Below are 12,227 nucleotides of genomic sequence, written 5' to 3' on the forward strand. Positions count from 1 at the left end.
CAAAGTTGAAATTTAGTCAAAAGAATAAAACGAATGCAAATGTTAGTCCTGTATTGATGTCAGAGACTACAGGAATGAATGATTTTGCGGGAAGTGCTTCTATGGAAGTAGGGAATGCAGTCTCTGAGCCTAAAAGCGACAGCACAAAACACTTTGCACCATTTATTACGCAGGGTTTTGTTTCTTTGGTTAATTCTGAAGAAAAGGTTCCAGTCAAGATTTTGAGAGATACCGGAGCTTCGGAATCCTTTATTCTTGAATCGGTCTTGTCTTTTTCTGATGCATCAAGTGAAGGGAAGAATGTTTTAATCAGGGGAATTGGATTACAAACTCTTTCTGTTCCTTTGCACAGGATAAACCTGACTTCTGAGTTGGTCTGTGGAGAAGTAACCCTGGGGGTGCGTCCATCATTGCCAGTGGATGGTGTCATGGTAATACTGGGGAATAATTTAGCTGGAGGTAGGGTATGGCGCGAGGTAATTCCACCACCTGTGGTAGTGCCCACTCCATTGATTGAAAAATCTGATGTACTAAGTAAAAAATTCCCTGAGGTATTTATAACGTGTGCAGTAACTCGTTCGAAGAGTCGCGAGGCATCTGGTGAGGAAAAAGAAGTGTTAACGTGTGTTGTGCCTGGTTTGTCAACTCTTTTTCCTATTACTCATAGGGAGTTGGTGACTGCACAACAGGATGATCCTGGGTTACAGCAATTGTTTGAGAATGTTATTCCATCCCAGGAGGTAAGAAGTGCTGCCAGTGGATATTTTATCCAAGATGAGATGCTCTTGAGAAAATTTGTTCCCTGTAGTAAAGGTTTGTTGGAGGAATCTATAATTCAAGTAGTGGTGCCAAAGCAATTTCGAGAGGTGGTAATGCGAGTTTCACATGGTGAAGTTGCTGGTCATTTCGGAGTAAATAAAACGTATAACCGAGTTTTGAGACAGTTTTATTGGCCATGCTTGAAAAAGGATATTTCGGCCTTCATTAAAACGTGCCATATATGTCAGTTAACCGGGAAACCGAATCAATCTTTGAGACCAGTCCCTCTGTGTCCGATAGCTGTTACAAGTAAACCCTTTGAACATCTAATAATTGACTGCGTGGGTCCATTACCTACATCAAAATCAGGTAATGTATATTTGCTGACTGTGATGTGTCAGGCAACTCGATACCCGGCAGCTTATCCGATCAGAAGAATTACCACTAAAGCAGTTGTGAAAGCTTTAACCCAATTCATCTCTATTTTTGGGATACCCAAGATTATTCAGAGCGATAAAGGGTCTAATTTCACTTCACGTATGTTTGCTGAGATTTTGAGAGTGCTTAAGGTCAAGCATAATCAATCAACCCCATATCATGCACAAAGCCAAGGTGCGCTCGAACGGTTTCACCAAACATTGAAAGCATTATTACGTGCTTACTGTGTGGAGTTGAACCGTGACTGGGAGGAAGGTTTACCCTGGTTATTACTTGCAGCTAGAGAGGTACAACAAGAGAGTTTGGGTTTTAGCCCGAATGATCTTGTGTTTGGTCACGGTGTACGTGGTCCTCTTTCGGTTTTGAGGGAGGGATTGGGGGAAGAGGATCCTCCTCAAAATTTGTTGGAATATGTAAGTGGTTTCCGTAGGCGTTTATTTTTAGCTGGAATGAGTGCTCAGAAAAATCTTGTCTGAGCACAGAATAAAATGAAGAAACACTTTGACAAATATACAGAATGCCGTGTTTTTACACCAGGTGATCAGGTGTTGGTTTTGTTACCTTCATCTGGCTCTCCTTTTTGCGCACGATTTACTGGTCCATACACTGTTCTTCGAAAAATGACTGACCAAAATTATCAAATTGCGACCCCAAATCGGCGAAAGGTTAAACAGTGTTTTCACGTAAATTTACTTAAGCCTTATCATTCTCGTAATTCTGATACTCATTTAGTTAATCCAGCTGTTACTGTTGCTACTATCTCTCTGGATAGTTCTCAGCCTTTTTCTGTAGAAGGAGGGGAGGATGTGATTGTACCTGGAGACTGTGTCTTGCTTCCACGGTTAAAGAATTCAGAGACCCTTCAGAACTTAGAGGGTTTGTTTTCACATTTGTCTGAGGTACAAAGATTAGAGTTGACAGAGTTGTTGTTTGATTTTCCTAGTTTGTTTGCAGATGTGCCCAGCCGTACGCATCTGATCCAGCATGATGTGGAAGTGGGAGATGCGCGACCTATTCGTCAGCGTTTTTACAGGGTTCCTATCAATAAGCGGAATGTGCTGGAGTCAGAGGTTCAGTATATGCTGGAGAATGAGATCGCTGTTCCTTCGAGCTCCAGTTGGGCTTCACCATGTTTGTTGGTAAAAAAGCCAGATTCTACTTATAGATTTTGCACTGATTACCGCAAGTTAAACGCTATTACTAAACCTGACGCTTTTCCACTTCCTCGAATGGAGGATTGTGTGGATCAGGTGGGTTCTGCGAAGTTTGTAAGCAAACTGGACCTTCTAAAGGGATACTGGCAAGTGCCTTTAACTCCCAGAGCTCAAGAGATAACTTCATTCATTACACCATCGGGGCTATATTCATACTCTGTTATGAGTTTTGGTTTGAGAAATGCACCCGCAACCTTCCAGAGATTGATGAATAAAGTGGTATTCGGCCTGGAGGGTTGTGCGGTGTATTTGGATGATGTTGTTGTGTTTAGTGATACATGGGAACAACATCTGGTACATCTTCGTGCCTTACTGATGCGTTTGGCTGAGGCATGTCTTACAGTAAACTTGGCAAAGTGTGAGTTTGCCAAGGGTACTGTAAGATATTTGGGAAAAGAAGTTGGACAGGGTGAGGTGCGTCCTGTTCAAGCCAAAATTGAAGCTATTCAACAATTTCCTCCTCCATCAACAAAGAAAGAACTGATGCGGTTTTTGGGGATGGTCGGCTATTACCGGGGGTTTTGCCCAAATTTTTCAACTGTTGCTTCTCCGCTCACTGATCTGCTTAAGAGTAATGTCAATTTTGTTTGGAGTCTAAATTGTCAGAGGGCTTTCGAAAATGTTAAACTGTTATTAACTATTTCTCCTGTTTTAGCTGCCCCTAGGCTGGATAAGCTATTTAAGATACAGGTAGATGCAAGCCAGATTGGTGCTGGGGCTGTTCTATTACAAACTGGTGAGAGTGGACTCGACCATCCTGTAAGTTTCTTCTCTCGTAAGTTTAATACTTATCAAAGAAACTATTCGGTAATAGAGAAGGAAGCATTATCCTTAATTTGGGCTCTTCAGCACTTTGATGTGTATGTGGGGGGAGGATTACCTGTGGAGGTTTATTCTGATCATAACCCTCTAACGTTTTTACACTCTTTACAGTCCCCAAGTCAGCGGTTAATGCGTTGGATTCTTTTTTTACAGCCTTACAGTTTAACTGTAAAACACATCAAGGGAACTGATAATGTAGTGGCAGATGCATTATCTCGTATTCCTGATCAGATCGAATAACGTACTGTAAGTGTTCAGGCAGCTGTTACTGTTTTTCTGTGCTCTCTTTGTTGCCTTAAACTTGCTTTCAGGATCCAGATTGCTGGGGACAAATTGAGCCGTCTAGGAGAATGGAGGTGACTGTGGAAAACATTTGTTATACTGGAGTCGGTTCTCATATAAAAGAATGCTTTTGAAAAAAGGAAAGTATGATTTTTAAATGTCACTTTTGAGGGTTTTTTGAGGTGTTTTGAGAATCCTTATAAGATATAGGATCTTTTAAGGGGGGGTGTGTGACGGCTCAGTGAGTGGTTGTGTGTTTGTCCCCGAGTTACAGGCTGATTGCTGGAGGGCGTGGCTTTACACCTGAATGAGATCACTCGTTCAGTTCATCTACTTTAAAAGAGACTGGGTCAAACAGAGAAGGGAGTCGTTTGCATCGCTGGTGTTGTTGCTGCTCTGGAGATTTCCGGAGAGCTGACGGGATGTGTTGGTTACGGGAGACCACAGCCGCATCGGAGCTCTGATGTGATCCAGTGTCCCCTATGACGTTTTGTTTGGACTTTTTGTTGTTTATATTTGGTTGAACTGATGTCACTTGAACTTGCTACATACATTTACATGCTGACACGCTGACTAACACTTACACTGATCACTTGACATTTCATGTTTCTTACTTTAGTTAAATAAATCTTATTGTTTATGCAGCGGTTGTGTGGCGTCTCCCTTACTTTGTTGCGATCTAAGAACTGGATCGTAACACTGTATAATATGTGTTCTGGCCCTGGTGCCTGTATAATATGTGATCGGGCCCTAGTGCCTGTATAATATGTGTTCGGGCCCTGGTGCCTGTATAACATGTGTTCGGGCCCTGGTGTCTGTATAATATGTGATCGGGCCCTGGTGCCTGTATAATATGTGTTCGGGTCCTGGTGCCTGTATAATATGTGTTCGGGCCCTGGTGCCTGTATAATATGTGTTTGGGCCCTGGTGCATGTATAATATGTAATCGGGCCCTGGTGCCTGTATAATATGTGTTCGGGCCCTGGTGCCTGTATAATATGTGTTCGGGCCCTGGTGCCTGTGTGATCGGGCCCTGGTGTCTGTATAATATGTGTTCGGGCCCTGGTGCCTGTATAATATGTGTTCGGGCCCTGGTGCCTGTATAATATGTGTTCGGGCCCTGGTGCCTGTATAACATGTGTTCGGGCCCTGGTGTCTGTATAATATGTGATCGGGCCCTGGTGCCTGTATAATATGTGTTCGGGCCCTGGTGCCTGTATAATATGTGTTCGGGCCCTGGTGCCTGTATAATATGTGTTCGGGCCCTGGTGCATGTATAATATGTAATCGGGCCCTGGTGCCTGTATAATATGTGTTCGGGCCCTGGTGCCTGTGTGATCGGGCCCTGGTGTCTGTATAATATGTGTTCGGGCCCTGGTGTCTGTATAATATGTGATCGGGCCCTGGTGCCTGTATAATATGTGATCGGGCCCTGGTGCCTATATAACATGTGTTCGGGCCCTGGTGCCTGTACAATATGTGTTCGGGCCCTGGTGTCTGTATAATATGTGATCGGGCCCTGGTGTCTGTATAATATGTGATCGGGCCCTGGTGCCTATATAACATGTGTTCGGGCCCTGGTGCCTGTACAATATGTGTTCGGGCCCTGGTGTCTGTATAATATGTGTTCGGGCCCTGGTGCCTGTATAATATGTGATCGGGCCCTGGTGCCTGTATAATATGTGATCGGGCCTTGGTGCCTGTATAATATGTGATCGGGCCCTGGTGCCTGTATAATATGTGTTCGGGCCCTGGTGTCTGTATAATATGTGATCGGGCCCTGGTGTCTGTATAATATGTGATCGGGCCCTGGTGCCTGTATAATATGTGATCAGGCCCTGGTGTCTGTATAACATGTGTTCGGGCCCTGGTGCCTGTATAATATGTGTTCTGGCCCTGGTGCCTGTATAATATGTGATCGGGCCCTGGTGCCTGTATAATATGTGTTCGGGCCCTGGTGCCTGTATAACATGTGTTCGGGCCCTGGTGTCTGTATAATATGTGATCGGGCCCTGGTGCCTGTATAATATGTGTTCGGGTCCTGGTGCCTGTTTAATATGTGTTCGGGCCCTGGTGCCTGTATAATATGTGTTCGGGCCCTGGTGCATGTATAATATGTAATCGGGCCCTGGTGCCTGTATAATATGTGTTCGGGCCCTGGTGCCTGTATAATATGTGTTCGGGCCCTGGTGCCTGTGTGATCGGGCCCTGGTGTCTGTATAATATGTGATCGGGCCCTGGTGCCTGTATAATATGTGTTCGGGCCCTGGTGCCTGTATAATATGTGTTCGGGCCCTGGTGCCTGTATAATATGTGTTCGGGCCCTGGTGCATGTATAATATGTAATCGGGCCCTGGTGCCTGTATAGTATGTGTTCGGGCCCTGGTGCCTGTATAATATGTGTTCGGGCCCTGGTGCCTGTGTGATCGGGCCCTGGTGTCTGTATAATATGTGTTCGGGCCCTGGTGTCTGTATAATATGTGATCGGGCCCTGGTGCCTGTATAATATGTGATCGGGCCCTGGTGCCTATATAACATGTGTTCGGGCCCTGGTGCCTGTACAATATGTGTTCGGGCCCTGGTGTCTGTATAATATGTGTTCGGGCCCTGGTGTCTGTATAATATGTGATCGGGCCCTGGTGCCTATATAACATGTGTTCGGGCCCTGGTGCCTGTACAATATGTGTTCGGGCCCTGGTGTCTGTATAATATGTGATCGGGCCCTGGTGTCTGTATAATATGTGTTCGGGCCCTGGTGCCTGTATAATATGTGTTCGGGCCCTGGTGCCTGTATAATATGTGATCAGGCCCTGGTGTCTGTATAACATGTGTTCGGGCCCTGGTGCCTGTATAATATGTGATCGGGCCCTGGTGCCTGTATAATATGTGATCGGGCCCTGGTGCCTGTATAATATGTGATCGGGCCCTGGTGCCTGTATAATATGTGATCGGGCCCTGGTGTCTGTATAATATGTGTTCGGGCCCTGGTGCCTGTATAATATGTGTTCGGGCCCTGGTGCCTGTATAATATGTGATCGGGCCCTGGTGTCTGTATAACATGTGTTCGGGCCCTGGTGCCTGTATAATATGTGATCGGGCCCTGGTGCCTGTATAATATGTGATCGGGCCCTGGTGCCTGTATAACATGTGATCGGGCCCTGGTGCCTGTATAATATGTGATCGGGCCCTGGTGCCTGTATAACATGTGTTCGGGCCCTGGTGCCTGTATAATATGTGATCGGGCCCTGGTGCCTGTATAATATGTGATCGGGCCCTGGTGTCTGTATAATATGTGATCGGGCCCTGGTGCCTATATAACATGTGTTCGGGCCCTGGTGCCTGTACAATATGTGTTCGGGCCCTGGTGTCTGTATAATATGTGATCGGGCCCTGGTGTCTGTATAATATGTGTTCGGGCCCTGGTGCCTGTATAATATGTGTTCGGGCCCTGGTGCCTGTATAATATGTGATCAGGCCCTGGTGTCTGTATAACATGTGTTCGGGCCCTGGTGCCTGTATAATATGTGATCGGGCCCTGGTGCCTGTATAATATGTGATCGGGCCCTGGTGTCTGTATAATATGTGTTCGGGCCCTGGTGTCTGTATAATATGTGTTCGGGCCCTGGTGCCTGTATAATATGTGATCGGGCCCTGGTGCCTGTATAATATGTGATCGGGCCCTGGTGCCTGTATAATATGTGATCGGGCCCTGGTGTCTGTATAATATGTGTTCGGGCCCTGGTGCCTGTATAATATGTGTTCGGGCCCTGGTGCCTGTATAATATGTGATCGGGCCCTGGTGTCTGTATAACATGTGTTCGGGCCCTGGTGCCTGTATAATATGTGATCGGGCCCTGGTGCCTGTATAATATGTGATCGGGCCCTGGTGCCTGTATAACATGTGATCGGGCCCTGGTGCCTGTATAATATGTGATCGGGCCCTGGTGCCTGTATAACATGTGTTCGGGCCCTGGTGCCTGTATAATATGTGATCGGGCCCTGGTGCCTGTATAATATGTGTTCGGGCCCTGGTGCCTGTATAATATGTGATCGGGCCCTGGTGTCTGTATAACATGTGTTCGGGCCCTGGTGCCTGTATAATATGTGATCGGGCCCTGGTGCCTGTATAATATGTGATCGGGCCCTGGTGCCTGTATAATATGTGTTCGGGCCCTGGTGTCTGTATAATATGTGATCGGGCCCTGGTGTCTGTATAATATGTGTTCGGGCCCTGGTGCCTGTATAATATGTGATCGGGCCCTGGTGCCTGTATAATATGTGATCGGGCCCTGGTGCCTGTATAATATGTGATCGGGCCCTGGTGCCTGTATAATATGTGATCGGGCCCTGGTGCCTGTATAATATGTGTTCGGGCCCTGGTGTCTGTATAATATGTGTTCGGGCCCTGGTGCCTGTATAATATGTGTTCGGGCCCTGGTGCCTGTATAATATGTGATCAGGCCCTGGTGTCTGTATAACATGTGTTCGGGCCCTGGTGCCTGTATAATATGTGTTCTGGCCCTGGTGCCTGTATAATATGTGATCGGGCCCTGGTGCCTGTATAATATGTGTTCGGGCCCTGGTGCCTGTATAACATGTGTTCGGGCCCTGGTGTCTGTATAATATGTGATCGGGCCCTGGTGCCTGTATAATATGTGTTCGGGTCCTGGTGCCTGTATAATATGTGTTCGGGCCCTGGTGCCTGTATAATATGTGTTCGGGCCCTGGTGCATGTATAATATGTAATCGGGCCCTGGTGCCTGTATAATATGTGTTCGGGCCCTGGTGCCTGTATAATATGTGTTCGGGCCCTGGTGCCTGTGTGATCGGGCCCTGGTGTCTGTATAATATGTGTTCGGGCCCTGGTGCCTGTATAATATGTGTTCGGGCCCTGGTGCCTGTATAATATGTGTTCGGGCCCTGGTGCCTGTATAACATGTGTTCGGGCCCTGGTGTCTGTATAATATGTGATCGGGCCCTGGTGCCTGTATAATATGTGTTCGGGCCCTGGTGCCTGTATAATATGTGTTCGGGCCCTGGTGCCTGTATAATATGTGTTCGGGCCCTGGTGCATGTATAATATGTAATCGGGCCCTGGTGCCTGTATAATATGTGTTCGGGCCCTGGTGCCTGTATAATATGTGTTCGGGCCCTGGTGCCTGTGTGATCGGGCCCTGGTGTCTGTATAATATGTGTTCGGGCCCTGGTGTCTGTATAATATGTGATCGGGCCCTGGTGCCTGTATAATATGTGATCGGGCCCTGGTGCCTATATAATATGTGTTCGGGTCCTGGTGCCTGTATAATATGTGTTCGGGCCCTGGTGCCTGTATAATATGTGTTCGGGCCCTGGTGCATGTATAATATGTGATCGGGCCCTGGTGCCTGTATAATATGTGTTCGGGCCCTGGTGCCTGTATAATATGTGTTCGGGCCCTGGTGCCTGTATAACATGTGTTCGGGCCCTGGTGCCTGTATAATATGTGTTCGGGCCCTGGTGCCTGTATAATATGTGTTCGGGCCCTGGTGCATGTATAATATGTGATCGGGCCCTGGTGCCTGTATAATATGTGTTCGGGCCCTGGTGCCTGTATAATATGTGTTCGGGCCCTGGTGCCTGTATAATATGTGTTCGGGTCCTGGTGCCTGTATAATATGTGTTCGGGCCCTGGTGCCTGTATAATATGTGTTCGGGCCCTGGTGCATGTATAATATGTGTTCGGGCCCTGGTGCCTGTATAATATGTGTTCTGGCCCTGGTGCCTGTATAATATGTGATCGGGCCCTGGTGCCTGTATAATATGTGTTCGGGCCCTGGTGCCTGTATAATATGTGTTCGGGCCCTGGTGCCTGTAAAATATGTGTTCGGGTCCTGGTGCCTGTATGTGATCGGGCCCTGGTGCCTGTATAATATCTGTTCGGGCCCTGGTGCCTGTATAATATGTGCTCGGGCCCTGGTGCCTGTATAATATGTGTTCGGGCCCTGGTGCCTGTATAATATGTGTTCGGGCCCTGGTGCCTGTATAATATGTGTTCGGGCCCTGGTGCCTGTATAATATGTGATCGGGCCCTGGTGCCTGTATAATATGTGCTCGGGCCCTGGTGCCTGTATAATATGTGTTCGGGCCCTGGTGCCTGTATAATATGTGTTTGGGCCCTGGTGCCTGTATAATATGTGTTCTGGCCCTGGTGCCTGTATAATATGTGATCGGGCCCTGGTGCCTGTATAATATGTGTTCGGGCCCTGGTGCCTGTATAACATGTGTTCGGGCCCTGGTGTCTGTATAATATGTGATCGGGCCCTGGTGCCTGTATAATATGTGTTCGGGTCCTGGTGCCTGTATAATATGTGTTCGGGCCCTGGTGCCTGTATAATATGTGTTCGGGCCCTGGTGCATGTATAATATGTAATCGGGCCCTGGTGCCTGTATAATATGTGTTCGGGCCCTGGTGCCTGTATAATATGTGTTCGGGCCCTGGTGCCTGTGTGATCGGGCCCTGGTGTCTGTATAATATGTGTTCGGGCCCTGGTGCCTGTATAATATGTGTTCGGGCCCTGGTGCCTGTATAATATGTGTTCGGGCCCTGGTGCCTGTATAACATGTGTACGGGCCCTGGTGTCTGTATAATATGTGATCGGGCCCTGGTGCCTGTATAATATGTGTTCGGGCCCTGGTGCCTGTATAATATGTGTTCGGGCCCTGGTGCCTGTATAATATGTGTTCGGGCCCTGGTGCATGTATAATATGTAATCGGGCCCTGGTGCCTGTATAATATGTGTTCGGGCCCTGGTGCCTGTGTGATCGGGCCCTGGTGTCTGTATAATATGTGTTCGGGCCCTGGTGTCTGTATAATATGTAATCGGGCCCTGGTGCCTGTATAATATGTGTTCGGGCCCTGGTGCCTGTGTGATCGGGCCCTGGTGTCTATATAACATGTGTTCGGGCCCTGGTGCCTGTACAATATGTGTTCGGGCCCTGGTGTCTGTATAATATGTGATCGGGCCCTGGTGTCTGTATAATATGTGATCGGGCCCTGGTGCCTATATAACATGTGTTCGGGCCCTGGTGCCTGTACAATATGTGTTCGGGCCCTGGTGTCTGTATAATATGTGATCGGGCCCTGGTGTCTGTATAATATGTGTTCGGGCCCTGGTGCCTGTATAATATGTGTTCGGGCCCTGGTGCCTGTATAATATGTGATCAGGCCCTGGTGTCTGTATAACATGTGTTCGGGCCCTGGTGCCTGTATAATATGTGATCGGGCCCTGGTGCCTGTATAATATGTGATCGGGCCCTGGTGTCTGTATAATATGTGTTCGGGCCCTGGTGCCTGTATAATATGTGATCGGGCCCTGGTGCCTGTATAATATGTGATCGGGCCCTGGTGCCTGTATAATATGTGATCGGGCCCTGGTGTCTGTATAATATGTGTTCGGGCCCTGGTGCCTGTATAATATGTGTTCGGGCCCTGGTGCCTGTATAATATGTGATCGGGCCCTGGTGTCTGTATAACATGTGTTCGGGACCTGGTGCCTGTATAATATGTGATCGGGCCCTGGTGCCTGTATAATATGTGATCGGGCCCTGGTGCCTGTATAACATGTGATCGGGCCCTGGTGCCTGTATAATATGTGATCGGGCCCTGGTGCCTGTATAACATGTGTTCGGGCCCTGGTGCCTGTATAATATGTGATCGGGCCCTGGTGCCTGTATAATATGTGTTCGGGCCCTGGTGCCTGTATAATATGTGATCGGGCCCTGGTGTCTGTATAACATGTGTTCGGGCCCTGGTGCCTGTATAATATGTGATCGGGCCCTGGTGCCTGTATAATATGTGATCGGGCCCTGGTGCCTGTATAATATGTGTTCGGGCCCTGGTGTCTGTATAATATGTGATCGGGCCCTGGTGTCTGTATAATATGTGATCGGGCCCTGGTGCCTGTATAATATGTGTTCGGGCCCTGGTGCCTGTATAATATGTGATCAGGCCCTGGTGTCTGTATAACATGTGTTCGGGCCCTGGTGCCTGTATAATATGTGTTCTGGCCCTGGTGCCTGTATAATATGTGATCGGGCCCTGGTGCCTGTATAATATGTGTTCGGGCCCTGGTGCCTGTATAACATGTGTTCGGGCCCTGGTGTCTGTATAATATGTGATCGGGCCCTGGTGCCTGTATAATATGTGTTCGGGTCCTGGTGCCTGTATAATATGTGTTCGGGCCCTGGTGCCTGTATAATATGTGTTCGGGCCCTGGTGCATGTATAATATGTAATCGGGCCCTGGTGCCTGTATAATATGTGTTCGGGCCCTGGTGCCTGTATAATATGTGTTCGGGCCCTGGTGCCTGTGTGATCGGGCCCTGGTGTCTGTATAATATGTGATCGGGCCCTGGTGCCTGTATAATATGTGTTCGGACCCTGGTGCCTGTATAATATGTGTTCGGGCCCTGGTGCCTGTATAATATGTGTTCGGGCCCTGGTGCCTGTGTGATCGGGCCCTGGTGTCTGTATAATATGTGTTCGGGCCCTGGTGTCTGTATAATATGTGATCGGGCCCTGGTGCCTGTATAATATGTGATCGGGCCCTGGTGCCTATATAACATGTGTTCGGGCCCTGGTGCCTGTACAATATGTGTTCGGGCCCTGGTGTCTGTATAATATGTGTTCGGGCCCTGGTGTCTGTATAATATGTGATCGGGCCCTGGTGCCTAT

This window comes from Phoxinus phoxinus, assembly GCF_949152265.1.
Source record: "Phoxinus phoxinus genome assembly, chromosome: 9".
NCBI classification, from domain to species: Eukaryota; Metazoa; Chordata; class Actinopteri; order Cypriniformes; family Leuciscidae; genus Phoxinus; species Phoxinus phoxinus.